General features: G+C 38.6%; 1 long non-coding RNA gene across 2 annotated transcripts; it reads right to left on the bottom strand.

The window, feature by feature from the left end:
• Nucleotides 1–1828: 1828 nt before the first annotated feature.
• Nucleotides 1829–22427, bottom strand: LOC108449313. Of its 2 annotated transcripts, XR_001865472.1 has the most exons (5): nt 22346–22427; nt 20988–21073; nt 8808–8874; nt 4855–4919; nt 1829–4591 (listed from the first exon to the last, which is right to left on the bottom strand). It is a non-coding gene; the product is annotated as an uncharacterized LOC108449313 (long non-coding RNA). The 2 variants fall into 2 exon arrangements; XR_001865473.1 differs by lacking the exon at nt 8808–8874.
• Nucleotides 22428–23770: the final 1343 nt, after the last annotated feature.

Below are 23770 nucleotides of genomic sequence, written 5' to 3'. Positions count from 1 at the left end.
AGACCCAAATTCTGCTAAGACATGCATGTCTCAGTATTCACCCACAGGAAGGCTGCAGTGGCTTCATACAGAATAGATATGCCAAGTATATGATATGTGATCCTTGTGTAGATTAAACAGTTATCAAATGTTCTTCTTCTGTGCCCGCAGCTTACATGCTTTGCCCTTGTACCATGCCATGAGAACTGTTTCTTGGTGAAAGGCACCATATGGAATATATCCAAGAAGAAACAGGTGACTCACAGGAGATGGATGGGCTTAGACAACTGCCTGCCCAGTCATCAGGTATCTCCTAGTTCCATCTTCAGTAAATTCTCCTCAGTTAAACTCTCTGCTCTGTCCCCTGAAATTCCCTGAAAACTTCCTTGCCATGTATACAGACAAGTAAGCATTCCTTACAGGGACACGGCACTGCCTCCAGAGGTAACAGTACAACTCTTAAATGATTGTCTGAACAGAGGTACAGGTGTAGTGGTTTGGTCCAAAATACTCATTACTATTTACCCTCTGTGAGATAAGAATTAGGAGAAAGCAAAACAGGCACAAAACTTAAAAGAATATAAAGAAGTTTATTAACAGACCTAAAAAAAGGAAAGGAAAAAAAAAAATCATACCACACCTTCCGAACTCTTCTCCTCCCTACGCCTTTCTCCCTTCTCCCACTGTAAAAAGACAACCCTTGAGACGTTCAGCCTGTTTACCACTTCCATAATAACCTTGTTCAGTTCATTTAGGGAGAGGAGTCTCTCTTGCTCATGCTATGGAGACATCTCCACAAGAAGTTCTCTCACGGCTTCAGTATCACAAGACAGCCGCCCAGGTTGGTTCTCTGCTCGCATGCGAGTCCCTTCCCCCGACTTGCAGCTTTTCCCACAACTGCTTTCGAGAGTCCAATCTTGAGCTACTGGAGTACTGAGCTACTGGTAGCTACTGAGCTACCATTTTAAGGTTGAGCTGTTCAAAAAACGAAAGTTCTCTTCACCCTTCTCTGGGAGCATCTTCATCTCTAAGAATAGAAGCCATCCCCTTTTCCTGGGAGACAAGGGTCCTCATCATCTTCAACTCTAGGACTATCTCTGGGAGCATCTCTAGGAACTGAGGTCTTCTCCTTCCGATTGGAGCAAGAGTCCTTATCACTTCCATCTCTCCCTGTTCAAACTTCTCATCAAATTACAGCTTCTTCAGCTTTTGCTTATTCCAGCATAGGTGCTTTTGCTCACAAGTAGAAGTTGAATGCTCCACCCCCCCTGCTTTCATGAAATTACAACGGGTACTCTGATATATCATAGTCCATCACCACCAAAACTTTACAACAGAATTTAGCTTCTAAGCATCTCTTCTTTCTCCTCCCTCAGGATTTCAGCTCTTCTTTCTTTACTTAATGTCTGCAGCACTTACAGCACTAAAAGGGTTAATCTCACCCAGTCCCACAGCAGGATTTTTGCTTATCGCTGTTGGTCACATGATCTTTGCCGGACAGCAGGGCAGCTTCAGCTGAATCTTCGGCCACACTGGAGTTGGGGGGGGCTGTGCCGTCTGCACGTAGCAGGGCTGGGGGGAGCCAGAGGTGGAACAGGGCCCATTGGCTCCAGGATGGCTGTGTCCCTGCCTGGGCCCGGCAGGCCCCGCTGGACCCTGCACAGGCCCAGCCCAGTTACCTGTCCCCTGGCCAGAAGCAAGAGACAGAGCTTCCCAGGGTTTGTCCATTCTTAAATGTGGACCACAGAGGCAGTCAAAATTCTAAGTGGCTTAAAAATTTGTCAATATTCAAACTAGCCTGTTGATAGGTTCAATCAGGTCATAGAGGAAGCGGTAAGCACCTCTTTGCAAAAGACTCACTTCCGGGGCTATGCTTGCTAACCCATGACAACAGGGAAAGCTTAGGAGATCACAGCCTTACTCCTTAAAACCATTTCTGTTCCAAGTGAATTTGAATTTATTGCTTCATGATGAGCAGTTTGACACCACACAGTAAGACAGCAGAAGCATCAAGGCTGTAGGTCAAGACAAGCATTCAGAAAAGCTGAAGCCAAGTAGGGAAGGAAAGAAACTAATTTCAGAATAAAGACTTCAGTAACTGGCAAACCTGGAAAGAGCAAGCAATCTGGCCAAAGCATCAATACACCAAAGAGGAGCAATGATGCACAAAGAACTCACATGTGATTATTATCACATAAACAAAAATACCTGGGCTGATGTGGAGAACCTCACTCCTCCTGGCACGCAGTTGGGTATCCATAAGCATGCCCAATAAAGGTAGGCTACTTCTATCGATTTTCTGAGACACTTGTCTCAAGACAAGAGACATCCTTGTCTCTCTCCATGGTCACTTGAAAGTAACAGGATTATTTAAAGTATGATTTCTAGTCTATTTTGGTCTCTGTGTTAGAACTATTTGAATCACAGTCTACAATTGCCTGTTTCTGCATTCTCTCTAAAGGAAAACTCTGATGAGTAGTTCAGAGCTGAATATTTACACTCGAGACATCTGCATTTGGTGAGATGAATTCAAGCCTTAGAGTTTAAATAGAAAAGAGAAAGAATTCAAGAGCATGAACAAAACATGGCTTGCATCAGCATCTTGCAATACAACCTGAGATTTTTATCTTTGTAGAAAAAGGGATTACTAGAGGGACTCGGCCTTTTTACAACATTATTGGATGCTTGTTTGGTAAGTACAGGGCTAACAGGAAAAGAAAGGAAAGGAAACAGAAGTGAGGGACTAATGAATACAGGACAAGGAAAACAACAGGAGAGCATGCATGATTGACATGAGGTCAGCAGTGTGTGGGACATGAAAAGTTAAAACCAACAACCAGGAATCTTAGGGTTGGCAGTGTCCAGCCAGAACTTCAGCGTGGAGCCTGATCACATAATCACTGCCTGATAAGCCCAGATTTGTTATCCTGAAGTTTCAACGATTTTGAATACAAGAAGAGAATGACATGGACTTGAAAGACAATATGTAAATTTTCTGACATTTAAACGCAATAAAACTTACTACATAGTTGTATTTTTGTGAATCTGACAGCATCCTCTTGATTTTTTTGAGCTTTCCTCCGAAACTGGGAGGAGGAGTTAAAGTCATTTCTACAAAAACTCAAGATCTCTGGGGTGCTCTATACAATAATTGAGCTTCTAAGAAAAACATTAAAAATTGTTTTATTTTTGTTAAAAATTCTAGGAATTAACAAAAGACATGTTCTTTCTGAGCATCTTGCATGCCTGTCCTTCTTTATTCAAAATTGTAGGACCTCAGGCTAAAACCTCTCTGACACTTCCTTATTACACAAGTCTGCATGATTTAGTGATTCAAAGCCGTCATATGAACTCTTCTCCTATCACACCCTTGACAGAAATATCTACCATTTAGTTCTTTATTGTGGATGGTCTGAACAGAAAGGAAATTACGTTTCTGGTATTCTCTCATAGTAGCAACAAAAAATCAGCATTATCTGACGTAGACAAGAAATAGATGACTTGCAGAACTATTTCCCTTGTTAGGGTTGCTGCCTTTGAATTTTTCCTGTGCTTGAATTGAAGGCTACTTCTGTTGTGCATCTGGGAATGAGATCCCATAAGCAACATGAAAACTCAGGTGCCTCATGACCACTTTTCCCTTGCAGGCAATTGATACTTGTCCTGAGTCCAAAATCGCTACAAATCCTATCTTCTCCTGTGGTTAGCAAAAAACATGCCTAGGTTTCTAACCATGCTCTGTGATCATATTGCAGGGACAAAAGATAAATGGAGGCTGTTGGAATTGCTTAAAAATGCCCATGGCAGGTAAGAGGATACATTAGCGTACAGGGAGTGTTTCAGTACCTGGGTACTTAATTCAGTACCTGAATACCTGAGGTTCACACCATGAGTACTCAAAAAAGCCATCTGGGATGCTTCACAGGAAAGCAGAAGTAATGAATGAATCGGGCCTCCAGCCAAATGTCCTGCCCAGAGTGCAGACCTCATGTGAAAGTTCATAGAATTGAACAAGACAAGGTAGAGCCATAGCTGCAAACACAGGTGCTCTGGACTATGTTAAAAGACAAAAAGTGTCTTGCTCTGTCTGGTATTCAAACTACAGAGCACCTGCCTGCACATCAGTGTCTGTCCCACCTGAGTTACAGAGAATTCTTCGAACAGTGATAGCATTTAGAACAAGTAGCTTAAGAACAGAAAGATGCTTTAAACCCTCAGTGTTCAGGTACAGGTACCACAAATAATAAAATCTTTCTTTGTGGCAGGTCATTTAAATGGTTTTTATTTCTATTATAGCAACATTTTCTTATATTATCATATGTATTATAAATAAATTATTTGCTTCACTTGGCATTAAAAAATGTTAGTTTCAAAAGGAATAAAAACCCGAAGAATGATTAATTCTTTGTGTTTTGGAAAAGAATTATAAGGAGACATTTAATTTTAATTTTAAAAATTTATTAAGAGTTCTCTCAAATGCAATTTACATCCCCTAGTGGGTTGGCTTTTGTTCCATGTTGTTTGTAGAAAATACAGATCTTGGATAACAACACAGCTCTCGTGTAAGCATCCATCTATGCGTCCTATTTTGTCATACACTCTAGGTTAAGTCCTGAAGGAAATAAATGCCACAAAGTTAAAATGATTTACATCAACTGATATGGCAACTTACACTGTGTGATGATTTAGCTTGCCTTAATTATTTTGAATTGCTTCGATTTATCCTGCACATCCACGGAAAATTAAAAATACAGGAAGTGCAACTTCCATTTACAGACCCTTTTGACTCTTCTGTACTACCCTGGTTTGCCTGTAGTGAAGAAGATTGTATCAGACAGGCTAAGGATGGATCAACATGGGCAAACTGACAAATACCTGGAAGTTTCATTCCCATGATGTTTGACAGTTCTGTGTCACATCTTATATTTTTTCCATAGCTCCTGTAAGGAAGCATAAGAGATAACACTTGTGAACCACCAGAAGAAATGAACAGAGCAGATTTTTTTCCTCAAGGTCTTCAATATTAAAAAGTGGAATGAAATAAGAATATATTGACTAGTCTCATGTGTTGTGTAGATCACTAAAACCTTTAGTTTTAGTGCTGCCTTTTCAACTTACATCAGCAAATGATTTGGCATTAGAGAGCCTGTAATGCTCTAAACTCATTACATCTCAGTAGTAAAAGTGATACCATTAATTGTCAGCTACATCATTAGAATTTCTGGAAAACAGCTGGAATAAGAAAGATATTGGTGCCAATTTGCTAAGAGTCTTATTTTCCCACCACAGTGATGCAACAATCTTTGAAAGAGTTTAAAAAAGAAGGCAGCCAACATCCATTTTTAGGTGTTTCATAGTATCATAGAATTTCACCTCAGTTGTTTCATAAGCATCAGAACAATATCAAAAGCAAGCTCCCTTCCAAAACCAGAGGAAACTTTACTATAAAAACTCCGCAGCTTGAAGTGCCATGTATATTACAGCATAATTTTGTAACCTCTCTTCAAATATCTCTCTATCCCTAAGGTTTCAAATTCAAAGGCTCAGAAATTGGGGCCACTTAGTCTCCATTAACTTGAAGGATCTTTAAATAAGCCTGAGATCACTGTGAGGTAAGTCTTTTCCAATAGAAACATTTCACACTATACCAAAAAATTCCCAAAGTCAACAGAATTTCAGAAGTGGAGGTTTTGATTTGCTCAGCTTTCATTTCTCTCTCAGAGTGCAGAAAAGAAGCAGAATTTTACCCAAGATTCATATTCATTTCCTGAACATTTGGATATTACCTTCCCCTCTTTCCAAATGTCACTGGGGTGATGAGATGATATGCATGGGTATTTCTAGCACAAATATTTTCATGTGCTACCCCCACCACTCATCTTTTTAGAAGCTGAAAAGATCATGCACAATCAGGAGCCTGAACACAGCTGTTCCTTTTAGGTACACAGTCTTCACAACTTCACTATCAAATGGATGTAATCCATTCTGCTCTGATAGAAAATTGTAAACATTATCTCAAAGCCAGTTCCCAAATAATTTTCTCAAAATGAGGACCTCTCTGAAAAAAAATTTCTTCTTTTACAAATTGGAAGAAACATTCTCTCAAAAATCCCTCCAAAAGTTTGTCGACAGCTCACTTAATCTTCCCTGTGACTTCCTTCTCTGAAGGAAACTGAGCATTTCTGATGTCTTAATGTAGGGTTTTAAGAGAAGTGCACTGGGAAGGATGGTCTTTGTTAACAACAAGTCACCAGACTGACAGACACTTCCCACTTACTAATTTCCCCATCATGCTTGCAAGAAAACTCTATGAAAACACTGACTTATTTTCATTGCTCCAATTTTTCTTGTAATCTTAGCCTACTCATTCAGGCAAGATGAAAGCAAACAGCCAGATGGAGGTGGACGTGTTCACTAGGAACAGAATCCATGTAACTCACTTACTCTCCAAGCACTCAAGAGGCTAGACCCTTAAAAACAAATGTGAGTTCCGCACAATAGCATGAGGTGTTTTTTCCAACACCAATATTAAACTAGTTTAGACGATACAATGTTCCTGTAAGAGAAAAATTGTCAGGGTGGTGTTGATGCTGTTTACTTACTCATTTGGAACCTCTGATCAAAACAGTTCAGAAAACAAATGGCTAATTATGTTCTACATGTAAAATAATTAAACATTCAGAGCATTATATTTAGCAAAGATGTATATTATACTAAATATGATGTTCAATTTTATCTAAAAGGAGAAGGAAGGAAGGCAGGAAGGAAGGAAGGCAGGAAGGACTGATGAGGAAAGAATTTACTAACAAAAGTATTATTCCTGGGATAGTACCAGAGATTCATGGTACTCAGTTATATTTCCACACATATACTACCTACCAGTTACTTATCAAGGATGGTAAAGAAGCAGATGAATATTCATTTCATATTCTGAATTCCCAATCTTCACAGTCATATGGCATTGTTTGACTCTGGCCCACCTCTTCTGAGCAAAGAGAAATTATGCTGGACCAAGAAGATCCTCCCTCATCTCCTTTAGGGCACACTGACGCTACATAAAGCAGAGCAACATAGGAATACCCCAGGTAGCTGTGGTGCACAGTGACAGCAGCATTGGTGCACCACATTACTCCAGCTGAGCTGAGCATCTCTGCTAATACAACAATACTCTTGTGGGACTGGAACTTGCTCTTTCAACCTACGCTCAAATTTCCCCAGAGAGTACAGCAGGAGCAAACTCACAGTCTGTACAGCAGCCAACATTTATTATTATTATTATTATTTAACATTATTAGGAGCATCAGAAGCATTTCTGAATACAAGCTGAACAGTGGTCTTATTATGTTGTCCCTATCTCCTATTTCCAACAATCTTAAGTTATTCTTAGATAACTCCTAAACCCTTCACAGGGCTCCCAGAGTTCAGACTAACCTTGGAATCCACTGGTACTTCATGTAAGTTTGTGCTAAACAACTAAAAAGGCCAGTAGGCAATGCTGCTGGCAGATTATTGACTTTCTTGTGATGTGACCTAACCTTTACAGACAGAGAAAACATGTCACACTGAAAGGGCATAGTTTATGCTTAATTTAAAAGCTCTAAAAAAGACCCTAAGTATTTTTTCCATATTTCTTTTTCCATGTGTTTAGAAGTAAATATATTTGCATACGATGAGGAAGGAGATTTGGGGTTTTACCCAAATTTACATGTATAAGAGACTAAAGGTTTCCTGTGTATTTTGATTCTGCTTAACCGTCACAATATGAATAAGAAATACACAAGTAAAAATCTTCCCAAATAAGGATAAGCAAAAGGAAACAGTCTGGGCAACCTTCATCAGGAAATAACGACCGGGCCAACAACACACTCTGAGTTCTGCAGCAGAATAATGCTGTTAATAATCATTTTTTCTCCTCTGCCCCTTCTGCCATTTCTTTATAGAATAAACAGCAAAGGATTTAAGATCAGATAGGAAATAATCATTTTATCATCAATAGTGGTTAAATCAGTAGTTATCTCTGTGATATGCAGCAATAATTATTTTTTCCTCTTGCCTTTTCTTAATTTATCAAATATTTTTATTAACATAAACATATAACTGTAACATATATATGTCCTTATTTGAAAGTATAATTACAATCTTTTACAGCATCTTAAATTTCTGACTTTTTTTTAAGATAAGAGAATGGGGTAAACAAGGGAAAGATAATACTGCCCCTAACCACAAATGAAACTTAAAAACTAGGAAAACAAACAGTTACTTTTATTTCTAGATTGAATGAAAAGCACAGAGACAGCAAAAAAATTGAAATTCTTAGCCTTCATCTTCTATCTGGCCAAATATTCTTTTTCCATCATTGTATATAAAGGGTGGATATTAATAGAGGCAGCAAAGGTGAGGCCTGAACAAGATATTTCAAATAATTCTGGTTTCATTTATCAATCTGACTACTAGCAATCAGGGAATTTTGTTAAAAACTCCAATGATTTTTATCTTGACAGTGACTCTTTAATAACTAAATGGAATTCATATTAATTATTTATCTCCTTTAAAGTGCACTGAATAGCTTTGCTGAAAATTACCACATTTATATTTATAGAAGACTAGTACATGTATGGATAGGTTCAAAATTCATTATTTATACAGTGATGCCTTTATTTATAGGAATCAAGTTCAATAATTAGCATCAAGTACAAAATCTCCAGTAGTGATGGTAATATTAATGGAAATAATGCCATTAGGTGTGCTTTGTCACTCCTGAATTTTCAGTGACTGTTTCAGTTCCTTACTCTTCACATTTCTTAATCAGTACAGTTACCTGGGCTTACCTTGTTCCTTTGAAAGAGGTGGATAAGAGCTCAAATTACAGCCAGCCCAGCCCTGTTGTCAGAACTCCTTACATGTAAAGGTACATAAGGATAGCAGTACGGAAAAAAAAAAAAAAAAACCAAACAAAAAAAAAAAAAAAAAAACCCATAAGGAGCAATTTCTTCTAGCCATAGCAAAAATACAACCATTCTCCATGTCTGTGAAATTAATGACCTCTCTGTTACATGGGATTTTAGATGATGTTGAAGTTTTGAAAAACTCCAAACAACCTTCACCCTATATTTACAGGTTATATTGAAATTGGCCTGATAAATACAAACCTTAAACATTCAGAAGTTTACAGAGTAAAAGCTTAAGGCTATAATCCTGTGGCCTTGCACCTAGCAAGACTGAATGCAGTCCACTTTTATTGCCATCATGTAACTAATGCACCATCAATATTTCATGCATGTAATTTCAAATGAGTAAATAGCTTTCTGCAAGTTGCATAATTTGCTCATAATCTCAGTGCATCTTGTTCCATTTAAAGCTAAGTGCTACCATTTTAAAAATGCCCCCGCAGGAATGATTCAGCCTAGCCAAGAATGATTATATCTTACAAAGTCCCCAACCTCACTTCTGCTGTCACCCGTCCTTACTGCCAGGGTGAACAATTTATCCCCATGCAAACACCAAAACAAAGTTCATGCAACAGACCCTACCAAATCTTCAGCATTGCCACTATTTAGTCACTAGGGCAGAGAGAGGAGAGCAAGCAAAAAGCGAAGCTGTGACATATGAGGTGTGATACGTTTAAGGAAGGTAATGAAACCAAGGGCTCAGCCATTAACCTTCAAGGAAGAAAAGCCAGGCCCACTGCTTTAAAAATTGCTGAGACCAATCTTTCACCATGACAAGCATTAGTAATGAATAATTAAGCATTTAATATAATGCTGCTTTGGTGAAAAATGATAATTTTACAATTGATGGCCCCAAATCTATTCAGTGTTATTATGCTGTTGTAAAAGCAGGAAAAGAGTTTTGATGAAATGCTTGTTTTCCAGTGGAGCGGGTTTTTCCCCTTTGTTTTTTTTTTCCTGATGGTTGGACTGAAGCAGTTATGGTTATTAGGTTCAAAATCCTTTCAGAGCTGAACAGTGGCCTGCTGAGAGAATTTCATGAAAAATTTAAAAAGGAAAATTCAACCTGGAACAGTTTCACATCTCATACCAGCCCGCTGGAGGTTGAACTGTGTTTTCCCCCATAATATTAAGCTAATGTCAGGGATATAAATCATTCAACAGATGCAAATGCTGAAACCTTTCTAAAGGAAACCTTAACTCTAGAAGCTATTTCGATTAAGTGACATAGTTATTTAAAACAATCTAACAGACGCTCTCTTAGTTCCTCATAATCAAATGTTTATTGCAAAAGAACTATTCGAGTAGTAAATTATTTGAGCTGTACTCTAAGATCTCTCTTTGCAGTTAAGAAAACTGAAGTAAGCCACAGCTGTTCCTCACAGCCATTTCTATCCTCTTTAGATGCTGATGATGTTAGCAACAATTTTAACTTTAGATTATCAAAAATACACATTTTGGTGGGTTTGGTGAGGCAAAGGCACATTTTGTCATCACACATCTAAATTATGTTGCTCTGCTTTAAATTGGTTCAAACACAATTGCTTTAGAATTCACAACGTGGCGGAATTCAATAAAAAATTACACCTTTTATCCCATTGGTAAGACTTCCCATGGGAAGTCTTTGTTCCTTATAGTCTTTACACTTAGGTATGACATTTGCCAATGACATTCATTGTACATTTGGTTGGACTTCCACTAAATAGGCTCAGGCACTGTGAGTATTCAGTGTATAATGAATTATCCTTGAGAAGAAAAAGGCTAAAAATATGTATCTAGTCCTTCAATAACAAGTTCTGGATTATATTTTCCTCTCAGTGGTGTAGATTATTCTCCTAACCTCACAAAAGCTGAATTACCTCACTTCTAAGATATATCTTTTCTGACTTTTAAAAACACCATGTACTGTGCAGAGTCTGCATATGTGTGCACACACATGTTTAGAGGTACTAGTTCCTGTGAAATAAGCATAAATCAAGAAAGAACATGCAGTTAAACTATTCTCCAGATAGATTTCAGTCTGTAGCAGTTGTGTAGAAATGGCCACTAGCTGGTTGCAATAGCTTCTTTTCGCAGGGTTTAAAAATACATCAGCTACAGGTTACTAAGCAGATTACTGCTGAAATTCAGACCCTAAACAGTCCATAAATGAATGAATTATCCCGGGCTCCTACAAAAAAAAAGAACTACAGGTTTTTCTGAACACCTAGAAAGCTTTCTAGAGTATCTGCAGTAACCAGAGATGGAGCATTATGAGTCTCTGAAACACAACTATTTTTGCTTTCTCTTGATAGTATATACTTCAAATTAAAAAAAAAAAAAAAAAAAAAAACAAACCAACCAACACAAGATGGAGTAGACTTTTCCTGTCTAAGTTTGTTCTTGAAAAGTAGATGCAGTAACTTCGCCATGATTTTAAGTAGATCTCAACTATCACTGTTCCAGTTTGCAGTAGATATATGGAGATCCAGAGCTTGGGGTGAAGTTATGAGAGGCACAGCCACCAGTGCTACCTCCTTTCCCCTCAGTCCCAGGTTTCCTGCTTCTTTTGTCATGCAGCATCATCTGTGTATTATTCTCCAAGTTTATCACCACAACACCCCATTCCAACTGCCCACTTTGAAAAGAAATATTTTAGGACTGACTCTGAGTGCATTAATACAAAGCCTAACAATTTATGCTCTGGATTTAATGGAATTTATACAAATTTTAACCTCATATCAATCAAAATATTAATTCAGTTAGTCATTGCTACAAGACAGTAAGTCATGACCAAGTTCCCCTCTCACAAAAAATCAAATCAAAAAAAATAAAACAGACTGGAGCTAATAGCTGGAGTCTGCTGTCCGCATTTTTCTCTTCAAGTTTGTTTTTCCATAGGTGTTTTTTATCATATAGAATATCTTTATTGACAGAATTCCATAACTTTAGATACATTAAAATGGAAACTCTCATTTTGTTCTCATACACTGATTGTAGTAACCAGAGTAGAGCCACCAAATCCACATATCATATATTTTTTCTACTTTCACTAGTTGAAAGCCATTTTCTGGTGCTGCTTTCCACCTCTTTTTATGAAAGAGGACAAAGCAATGTTTTAGGGCTGTTTACTGTTATTGTAGGAAAGTACTAGTCAAATATATCCTTTTAAAAAGAGATAAAAATAAGAAATTGTTTATTTATTGTATTTTTACATTGCTTAAAACAATCGATGGAAATATGTGTCCATAGCTAAAGGAAGGCATTGTTAATAGTAAAAGATTATTCCCAAACAATAGTTTATTACTTGAGCCTGATCTTTCTTTACAAAATTAAGGATTCTTGACTCCACAGACATTAGTCATTATCCAGGAGTCAGATTTCACAGATGTATTACCTTGTATCAGTATATTTAAGTTGTATACCCATGGCCAAGAAGTATATTGAAATCCTGCTTTCCATTTTCTAGATCATTCAGTACAAGCCACATTTGCAATCACTGGCACAGCATTGCCTCCAGGCCAATACACAACATCAAGAGACAAAGTATTCCAGTTTACTGAGAGTCAGAAGAGGCTTCTGACTGGTTATGGTCATAGGCTGGGCAAGATGCTCACAAAAGACCAGAGACTAACATGTCACTGGTAACTCCAGGGCTGCACATCTCTCCAGATTCTGATTCTACAACTGTTTAAAATGAGATATTCAGGAATACGTGAATACCGTACTTCACCAGAGTCTGTGCTCTGGCCCTCAGCTTGAAATGCCCATTGACCCTTTCTTCTGAGTTAACCAAGTTCTTAACATGCAGTTTTAGAATACAGCACAACTCAGGATGAAATTAATTGTAGGAAGCTGCCTGTCTTCTTTCAGGAACACAGCTTTGGCAATAACAAGTACTGAGTTTTCATCTTCTTACTGAAAATGTCTCATGGAAAATGAATGAAATCTGAAAAACCCAGATGAGAGGGGAGCTCAAAACTGAAGACATTAAATAGTATCCACCCTATTAGAAAACAATACTAAAAAGTACAGAAAACTCTAGGGAGGGAAGGAGAAAGTCAGTTGTGTATAGAAGGAGAGGTTAACTTGTTCCAGATATCAGAAACAGATCAGGTTTTTTCTCCAGAAACACCTTTTTAAGATGTAACAAAGAAATTAAGTTCAGTACTCGTTAACCAAACATGTATATCCAAAGATAACCAAAGAAAAATCTTTAAGAGTACTTCCTCCATGTGCAGAACAATCTCCAATATTTATACACCATCAATGATTTCAAAGAATGAAAGCAGAGATGGAAAGCTAACATACATAATAGGGAACGGGAGGGAATATAGGCTCACAGAAATGCAATTCAAAATTCTTTGGAACTGCTTAAATTTTAGGAAACCTGGTAAGTTTCCCATTAAGGCATTTTTCTGGCTTCTTAGCAGAGATGACACAAACGGGGTAAGATTACTGCTATTAACACCAGAAATACAGACAGAAATTACAAGGGGGCCTCAGTACCTCACTCTGAAGAAAAAAAAAAATTCCATAAATTTCAGCATCACAAGCCTTAGTGAAGGAAAGACAAACCTTGGAGAGAGATTCAGCTGGAGGCCAGAGTCAAATAAAACAACAGTCCCTCAGAGAAGCTCAGCAGCGATCAGAGAGGAAACAGAAGGCTGAGACAGCCTTCTTCTCCCTTTATTCCTCAGGATTTTTAATTGATTTCTACACAGTCAGTGGGTAGAATGAATAGACAAATTTTACTGAGAAAGCCATTTCTGCACAAGGCAGGGGCTTCATGTTTGATAAATTTTATGGTGCAAATACAAACAGCATCTATCCCTTTACCAGGACACCCTTTCACCCAAATCCAAGCCGACATTTTCAAAACATGTATCTGCATGCTTGTCAGGAAGCCCAGTGTTCTCAACACACAACACACTAGGAACACACCTCTTCTATTAATAGGCAGAGCATTATTTATCTACCTGTGTTTTTACAAAAAGATCTACACTGTAGCATAAGGCAACACTGCATATTCATAGAAACTAACAATTTATTATGAATATAAGATACAGTTCGACTATCTTCCTTCCACATTCTTTGATAATTTCCACTAGATTCACCTTTTTATCCAGTAACAATTTCATTTCAGAAATGCTAATATACAAAATATAATTTATCTAAGACCATGGGAGATTAGATTACTTGATGGAGGTTTGGACCTCAAATACTTGTGTTTTGGTCTCGTTGTGTTACCTTACCATTACTTTAATCAGTTCCCTGCCAGCAAAACTGGCTACGACATTACTACATAAATTGTTACACTTTTCCAGGGAATCAAAGCCAATGGCAAGCACAGATGGATCAGTTACTTTGATGAATACAAACAAAAAGGTATCAAAAGAGAGTGCCATGATTTCTGGATAAAATTAGAGCATATATATCTCACAGGCAATTTTGGACCTGTTGTTTTATGAATACACTTATGTACACGTATATACATCTACAAAAAAGTAAACTGAATAAATGGTATAAAATACTGAATAAATGGTATGAAACTGTATGAAATGGCAGTCTCTAATATAGAGTTCTAATGCAAATTACAGTCCTCTCCAATCAGAATCTTTTCAATTTATTTACTTTAAGTTGACCATAATAGATCCAATACATGAACAAAGGATCCAAGGAACAGCCACTGAGAATACACCCAGTCTACATGATTCACTGTTTTCAATGAAGCAAAACAGCAGTATTTTGAGTGTCTTTCTTTTTATCCATATAATTTTCACTGTCCGTTTTATCATGTCTGCAATATCATTGGTAATAGAATCTGCTGGAATTTGTAGGAAATATTTGAGAAATTGTTCCTTCCACCAATACCCCTAGAAGAGAAAGAAGAAAAAAAAAGGCAAACCAGTTTTGGTGGTCTAGGCATGTGTGAAACAGAGTTCATTGTAGAATGTGCTTAGATTTCACAGGACAAAAGATTTCTGCCTCAATACAGGGACCATCCAACCCTGAGATCCCTGTGGATGAATCAATACCTTGACGTGTAGCCATGACAACCACAGAGATCAAATAGGCTCAGCCCACACAGTATTCACAGTATTGATTTTTCAGCACAGGACAATACAGGGCTCTGAGTGCCTGAATATGGATGAGGAGTAGCTGACTGGGACAGACTTCTCCCGCTACATCTGAAGTGATGCTGCTGAGGAGAGAGCAGCACTTCGAGGAATTTCACATCACTATAGTGAGGGTGTCTATTCTCCAGTCATTAAGACAGACTGCAGCCTTTGTGTCCACAGCTCACAGCCCCAGGTTTCTGAATAACTGGTTAGCCATGATCATGAAGAATAAATGTTTAGTGCTCCCTTTTTTTGGAAATAAATATCACTGACATACACTTATGAGAATGGCTTTAGATCTACAACTCCCAGCATTTAAAGTATGAAGCTACTGCCCTTTAAATAAATAAATAATATGTATATTTAAAAGAAAACACCACCAGCAGTCCAGAACAGCAGTCCCGCTTCTCAACAGAGGCAAAAGAATGCATCATTGTAGTTTTGGGCTCTATTTTGCTCATGGTGTGTATGGCCTAGATTAAGAGATTTAAAGTTTGCAAACTTCTCTAAAACAACCAATATGACTATGATTTTGAGTGGTCTGGAATGCTGTGTTAATGTAATTAATGGGCACCACACTCCATGATCATGACTTTTAACAGTTAAATTTAATTGGAACAACAGAATGGCAAATTTAAGTGTGTCAGAAAAAAAGCTCTCAGGAACATGGAACATGTTCATGGAACCATAATCACTGTTAACATGAAAATTTCCTCAGAAAATGTCATTTTCTTGAATTATCAATTAAACACGTATAGCTTATAAACACTTATAAGCCAGGACAGTTCTTTTTCCAGAAAACATCAATAAAATTATCTGCTTCCGTCAAAAAAAAAACCAAAAACATCAATATATAATATAGAATAATAGCAAAAAAAAATCAAGTAAGTTTCAACCAGGGTGCAATAATTTCCAACTGTCTGATTACGATGTTCCTTAAAACATCCTGTTCCTCCACCTCCCTGGTACTTGCTCAGTGGCCTTAAATTTCTACCTAAGTCTGTGCCAACACCTACTGAATGATTTTTTTGTAATGCCACACTGAAGGCACAATCTGCCTAACCTGACTGGCAATGAATGTGCTTGTGGGTGTTTCACAGCACAAAGCTCACGAAAATATGTCCATGGTCCTGGGAAGGGACCCAAGCCCAGCTCAGGCTTTTTCCTGCTGTGTAGTGGGAGTGATCCCTGGAATGGACAATCCCCCGAAGCACCCTTCCTGGAGAAAAACTGCTGAAGACCAGACATCTCAAGAGTGAATCGCCCTAGCCACAGTGCAGAGCATCCCACAGGAGGAACTTGCATCAAGAGCCAAGAAGGGAGCTAATATACTTGACAGGACAAATACCTCTTGTTAAAGAATGTTTTCAGATGAACATTTCTGACTAAAAATGTTCTCATTTTACATTGTCATTAAATTGATTTTTTCTGTCAGAATAAAAATATGTTTTTCTTTTGAGTGGAACAGAGTATGTTTACATGCTCACTTTTCAACTTTAGGGCTACACAACCTCTATGGCTAGACATTGTGGGAAAAAAAAAAAACAACAAACTAAAATACTGTTAATTTCATGTATCAACTAATACAGAAAGAAATTCCACAAAATCTACTGTGTTTCTCACAGAAAGGGTCAGGTTGGAAGGGATCATGGAGGGTCACCTGGTCCAACCTCCCTGCTCAAGCAGGACCATCCCAGAGCACATGGCACAGAATTGTGTCCAGACAGTTCCTGCTTATCTCCAGTGAGGAAGACTCCACAGCCTGTCTGGGAAATCTGTTCCAGTGCTTGGTCACCCACACAGTAAAGTTCTTCCTCATGTTCAGGTGGAACTTCCTGTGCATCAGTTTCTGCTCATTGCCTCCTGTCCTATTGCTTGGCACCACCAAGAAGAGCCTGGTCCATCATCTTGACACCCTCCCTTCAGATACTGACAGACATTGATGAGGTCCCCTCTCACTCACCTCTTCTTGAGGGTGAACAGGCCCAGCTCCCTCAACCTTTTCTCATCAGAGTGATGCTCCAGTCCTTTAATCATGTTTGTAGGCCTTCACTGGACCCACTCCAGGAACTCCCTGTCTCTCTTGTCCTGAGGAGCCCAGAACTGAGCTCTCCCAACCTGCTGGCAATGCTCTTCCTAATGCACTTTCAACATTCCCTTACCCTGGTCCGCTGCATCAGAGAATCCTGAGAGCTGGTCTTGTCAGTGAAGACCAATGCAAAGAAGGCGTTCAGGAGCTCTGCCTTCTCTGTGTCCTCTGTTACCTCCATTTAGTAACAGGTTTTGGTTTTGAATTTGTTTTTGAAAACAAATTATCCTTTGTTTTCCTTTTGGTTTTAATGTCTTTTAAGAAGCTGTTCTTTTTGTCCTTGACATCCTTGGACAGGTTAGACCAAGCCAGGGTAGTTATGCCCCCCACAAAAACCAGGGCCTATGGCCATGAGGCTGCTCCAAGCTGCCTGTACAGGACCTTGTCCACTCCCTCCTCCTGATGAGGCAGCCTGTAGCAAACACCCACAAGAGTGTCACCCTTGGTACTCTGCCCTTTTGTCCTAAGCCATAAGCTCTCAACTCACTCATCATCCACCCCAGGATAGAGCTCGATACATTCCAGGTGTTGAATCACACAGAGGGCAACTCCAACACCATGCCTTCCTGGTCTTTCTCTCCTAAACATCATGTAGCCCTTCATGACAACATTCCAGTCATGTGAACTGTCCCACCACATCTCTGTAACTGCAATGAGATCAAAGCCCTGTGACTGCACACAGATCTCTAGTTCCTCCAGTTTGTTCCCCAAACTGTGTGCATTTGTGTACAGGCACTTTATAGAAGTGTTTAAGTATGTCAATATCCCAGTAGAGGTGCAAAGGGAGACCCCAATAGTCCTGTCTCATGGTTACACCTTTGGGTGTTTGTACTCATCGGAGGTATCCCCTCAAGTCTCATTTTGCTACTTGGGTGGTTCCTTCAGTTGTCCCCATTGCACAGCTTATATCTGTCAAGCCTAGCTATATTCCTGTACCACTTCAAATCTAGTTTAAAGCTCCTTAAGCAAGACCGCATTTCAAAATTAAGCTTTTAGAGATCCAAAAAAATTTTAAACTTTCAGCTTGCTTTTCTTCATAATTTGCTCTGCTTTTCTTGAAAGCAACTATTTCCTTTTTCTACAAGTGTATCTTTAAAAAATAAGCCTCTAGAGGAGACGCAGATTTCCCAGAGCAGATTCCTACTCGTTGGCTGCTTATATCAATCACCAGTATCTATCTTATGGCAAAAAGTACAGTAATGATAGCTACTATGAAGTAACTGTTAGTACACAAGTGAACTTTTAGTGAGCCAGCAATAGTTTAAAAAAAAATGCAGATTGTCTAATTACGTTAAGGATGTGTATGGGGTATTTCCTCTCCAGATTCACTATGCATTGTACTGCTGCAAGTCTGCAACTGATATTCATTGCTGCTAATGTTAATCCAGCTCTTTGTTGCCTATGGAATTAGGCCAACTTGAAGCAAGACGGAATCAGGCCAAGCTATTCTGCAGAGGAAGCACTCAAAATGCTAATGGCTAGGACTCCTAGTGTCACATTTAAAAAACCTTCAAATTGCACTTTACCAAGTGCTTCTACTGTAACACTTTATTTCTGTATGGATACTCAAAGAGCAGCAAAAACACATCTGCTATTACAGCTGATGAAATTCCAGCTGTATCTGCTTGCTCTTGGTTAGGGCACACAGGAGATATGTGTCCTTTCCTCTGTCTTCTCAGTCACTGCCAAAGAAGGGGATGACATTTCCCAGCCTACCCTATGAACCAAATGACCTACTGATAAACCATCCACGAACATCCAAAAGAGCTGGAAGAATTACGTCTAACAGTGAGTTACCATACAGGAAGCCAAGGCTAGGTCCAGAGATACACCTCTAAAGGTAAGTAAGAGCTGCTGGTTAGATATGAACTGATATCTCATATTCTGAAGATACATAGATAGCACATGTTAATATAGAACCCAGTCTGAGTAAAAAAATGCTCAGCAAACTGAAATATTGCCGTATTCCTTACTATATAATAACAAGCCTATTGCAGTCTTTGGAGAATGAATTGACTTGCTTCTCCACATGCTTCATAATGCACCTGTGATAAGTTTTAATGGTCCGTAACATTTATGCACCTGTTCCCTTGCTGTGAATTTGCATTCCATTATTAAAAATAATGTGATCTTGTTTCTAATTGCATGCATCTGTCCACAGTTCAAAGACCTTAATTCTTGCTTATTAACAGATAGCTGGTTATTTAGAGAATCTCTCTGTACAATTCATGAATTTTCTGTAAGATTATGATCTCTGAATATGCCTATGCCAGAATGTAAACTGTTTTATTCAGTGAGTTGCCTTTGCCTGCATATTTTTTATTTCTAGTGTTGCATACTATTCAAAAGGAGCAAATATTGACTAACAGAAGAGGGTTGTTTCCTTAAGTATTCTAGCACTGAAACATTTAGCATAGGGAACAAGTCAGTTACTGCCAAAACTGGGTCTCTGAAAGGTGGTCATGCACACAGTGTTACCTGGCTGTGTTTGTTATGACCTTAGGGAAATTGATCCAAGCAATACCTGATTAAGGCTTTGGAGAGTAATACAAGGACAAAGTCAGCTGCTGTCCTTCACTTGGTTTTAGTCACTAAAACCACAGGGAGTCTGCCCTGAGAACCTGGTGGAGGAAACACTTATATTCTAGCATACAGACCTCCCACAAGTTCCAATGAAAGGATTAATCAGAACAAGGAGGTTCATTGCTTCTTTTTTCCTAAAGCAGTATCAACTCTTGTAATTTTTCTTCTAGAAAGTAAAAATATAATAAAAAACTGCTGAATCCCCCATTCAGTTTTTCATGTGTTTTTCATATCCCATGCTCAAAAATACATCAATGAAACACCACAAAAACATTCCAATATCTGTAGAGACTGAAAAAAGGGTGCTTAAGATGTCTTCTCAATTATAAGGCAAGACACCAGGAACATTACAAGCCCACTGAATGTTATCTGAAGGAGCGTACAACTATGCCTCTATTTATACCTAGCAGTATTGCAGGGGACAATGTTTGCAACAGCTATCAGCTTGGATTCAGTCTTGTGGATAACTAACCTTCCCTAGAATCATTTCCACTTTTTCTAGTCTGTATTTGTCCACTTGATAAACCTTTGCCATAAATAGTACTTGACATTCGTTCTGATTAAGCAGCAATTTTCCTTCAAATTCATATAGTTCACTTAGGTCAAGATAATTATGAATGTTAATTCTAAATTCCAAAATGCTGAAAAATGTTTTACTGAGAAGTTTCTAACAAATTCGTAAGTGAATTCCTGCAGATTATTTACTTTGCACATACATCTTGTATAAAAGATATATTAAGTATAGAATCATAAAATTGTTTGGGTAGGGACGTTAAAGCTTCTCTAGTTTCAAACCAGTAGATGATGTACATAATGTAGCATAGTAAACTAGAACTCAAAGAAATAATTAAAAATAATGCATTTTCCAATATAATGTGATAGCAGTAGCGCTCAATCTGCTTAAGAGACTACGCAGCCTGTGATGACCAGTGACAGCTTTTCAGTCCTTTTAGCAGTGGAACTCGATAAATGTAAAGACAGAACTGGTAATCCAAGCGTGAAATATAGATGCCAGAACACTGACACGTTTTTGCCAACTGAAAAAGAAAAAACAGAACAGTTTCTTAAAATGTTTCTAAGTCATATGTTCTCTCCTGGAAGATGACAATCTTTAGTCTAGAAAATTACTGACTTGCAGACTGGTCTGTTTGACTCTATTTGCCTGCAAGAGGGCTACCAAGGGATAAATTCTATGTAGCATTTATGAAAGGACTTCTGTGTGGAAGAAAAGCAATTAATTGGCAACAGCAAGGAAAATGTTTTCAAGGATTTATAGGCAAAACTCACCATTTATTTTGCTGATCAGGAAGATGCCTAGAAAGTACTTTTCTAACATCATCCAGCGGAGGAGGTTCCCACAGCAATAAAAGTACCTGTTACAAATAACAAAGCAAATACAGCTTAGAATAACAAAGACTTCTTTAAGTAATTAATTTATTCCCTCCATTTTAAAGTTCTTTGCCCATTTTAGAGGCCCTGAGGCCACTAAGGAGGAGTTTTTTTACAAAAATAACTCACATGTTCTAACACAAACTGACTTTCACATTTTGCCAAATGCACCAGAGTTCATTTGAAAACTTAGATCAGAAACTTTGGCCTGGATTTTTAGTTTTAATCCAGTAAATCCTTACCATCATTTTTACTATTTTGATATATGGTGTACACATTTTCTGAGTCTTTGATCAAAGAATTTTTGGGCAGAGAAAAACTGTAAATGTTAAAATAAACAAAGACTCTTAGTGCCTGGGAGCAGGTGTCCCAGCTATTTGATAAGATTTGCAGGCTCAAAATATATTACTTGCTCTTATCCCAAATGTCAGATGCGTGTTACAGTAGGCATATATTTAGTAGAGGAGCTTAATCCTTCTTGCTCCATCAGTGCTGAAGCTGCAAACACTTCTGGCTTATACCAGTGCAAAGTCAATTTAAGGGATACCAAATACTGATGAACCAACTACAGCAGCTGGAGAGCAGTAGTAAACCATCCGTAACAGCTTCTGACAAACTGCTGAGCCTTGGAAAATTATGAAAATTAATTCTCAATTTTTTAACATTTTCAGGTTTCCCAGGCACTCTTGGCTATAACTCTAATTGCAGCACAGAAAAGTTTTAACAGTATGACAGGTAAGGTGAGAAAGAAAGAAATCACAAAACTGTATAGAAAATGGCTTTAAGTTTTATATAAAAGTGGACATGGACAACAGGCATTTCTGCCAGCAGCCTTTGCACATCTTTGCTTGCATACATCATACAGGAACAGCAAGGTCTAGCTGAAGTGCCTTGAGGGCGCTAATAAATCTTATTGGCCCCACCAATGATGTGTCTGTCTCTGATCCTGGTTATCCTCACCAGGCCGGATCCAGACCTGTGATCTGATCTCCCAGCCTGACATGCCTCATCACCAAGAACCTGCTGCTGCTCTGCACTCTCGGTCCAACATGTGGTCTCTGCATCTACTCTGCTACCTTGCTCATGTGCACCTGGGTCCCTGCTGGCCAGGTCCCCATGCTGCTGGCTCTGTTACGCTCTGAGAAACTAACGGCGTATGCAGCGTGCTAGCAAAAAGAGAGCCCAGAGGTCTAGCACAGTCCCATCCACTTCTACAGCAATCCTGAAATGCTCACACAAAACAGGCAGCCCCTCACCCAAGGGAGCTTCTCCCTGAGCTGGTTGAGAAGGCATGCAAGCAGAGGCAAAGAAGTAAAGAGAAGGGACTCTCCGTTTGTGCTCCACACAGAAGTCTACTCAGGTAAACTGACAGGGACAAAGAGCCAAGGAACTGAGGGTTACCAGGGATTTTATAGTGGGGATGGGGAAAGGCGGGGAAGGGATCTCAGCCAATTAGATAGGAGCAAGTAGGTGGGGTTGACAGTAAGGGAACCAATGGGAGTAACACATAGGAGGGACTTAGGGAAGGATCCAATGGGGCGTTGAGGAACAAAGAACTTTCTGGAAACTGATACATATTAAACAAGGGCAACGAATATACATAACATCATACATAAAACTGGGAGGGGAAAACATTAACCTATCAGGGGAAAACATGCAGATAACAGGACAAAGGAATCATGGGTTCTCACCGTAACTGCAAGTTAAATGCTGAACTTGGGTTGCTGACCACCACACCTGATTGTTTGCATTTTCCTTGGGAGACAGTGTGGTTGGAGCCACTTGCATGACAAGAAACCATCTCTGTCTCAACTGGTCTTTGCTACTCCTCTCAGCTGACTCAATCAAATTACACTCGAGTGAATAAAACAGAAATAATCTACATTTCTTTGTACCTATTATTCCACATTTAGATTCCATATAATAGCAAGCATTTTTAAAGACCTGTCAGAATGTCTCAGTTGCCCTTTACAGTGGAGGAAAGGATTTTCAAAATCATTTTATATTCTCTTGCAATTTTCTTCAAACAGTTTTGAAAAGTTATTTAATTTATACCCTTCACCTGGTGCTTGGCCAGAATGCCTGCTAAAACATAAATTTGGGGTTGAAACTCCATTTTCTGTAACCTTGGAAAGAAACCCACATCAATGGGATACCATGGAAAGAGTCACTGTAATGACAACAGGAATTTCTAAAGACTGGGAAACCAGGCAGGGTGACAGCCATGACTTAGTGTGACTTGCCTTGTTGCACAAATCCCTATTCAGTCCCATGTGACAGTTGTAGGAGTAGCAGCTCACAAGGTCTAATATTCTACTACAAGAGGAAGCTAAGATAGGTTGGTTCAATTAATTTTTGAAAATTATATATTCAATTCATTTTCTTATGTTCCTAATACTTACGAAAGCATGTTTTGTTATTTGTCCCAAAGGTTTTTTCCTAGAAAAAACCTGCCTGACCTATGCTTCCTTGACTCACCTTTTTCATTCTCAAAGTAGAATATGATGCATCCCTTCACTTTTCTGTCAGGTATCTTTCACAAAATAACCAGTAAGAGTCATTATTCTTTTTGTAACTAGCCTATGAGGAAGCTTGTCAAAGAGTTGATAAGAACATATCTGCTTCATCGATCCACACTGTACTGTGGTTTTGCTCTTTCAACAATTTGTGGTAATATTTGT

The sequence above is a fragment of the Corvus brachyrhynchos genome, unplaced genomic scaffold (assembly GCF_000691975.1).
Source record: "Corvus brachyrhynchos isolate BGI_N302 unplaced genomic scaffold, ASM69197v1 scaffold116, whole genome shotgun sequence".
Classification (NCBI taxonomy): domain Eukaryota; kingdom Metazoa; phylum Chordata; class Aves; order Passeriformes; family Corvidae; genus Corvus; species Corvus brachyrhynchos.
The sequence above is the reverse complement of the archived record's forward strand: the minus strand, read 5'-3'. Positions and strand labels throughout refer to the sequence as shown.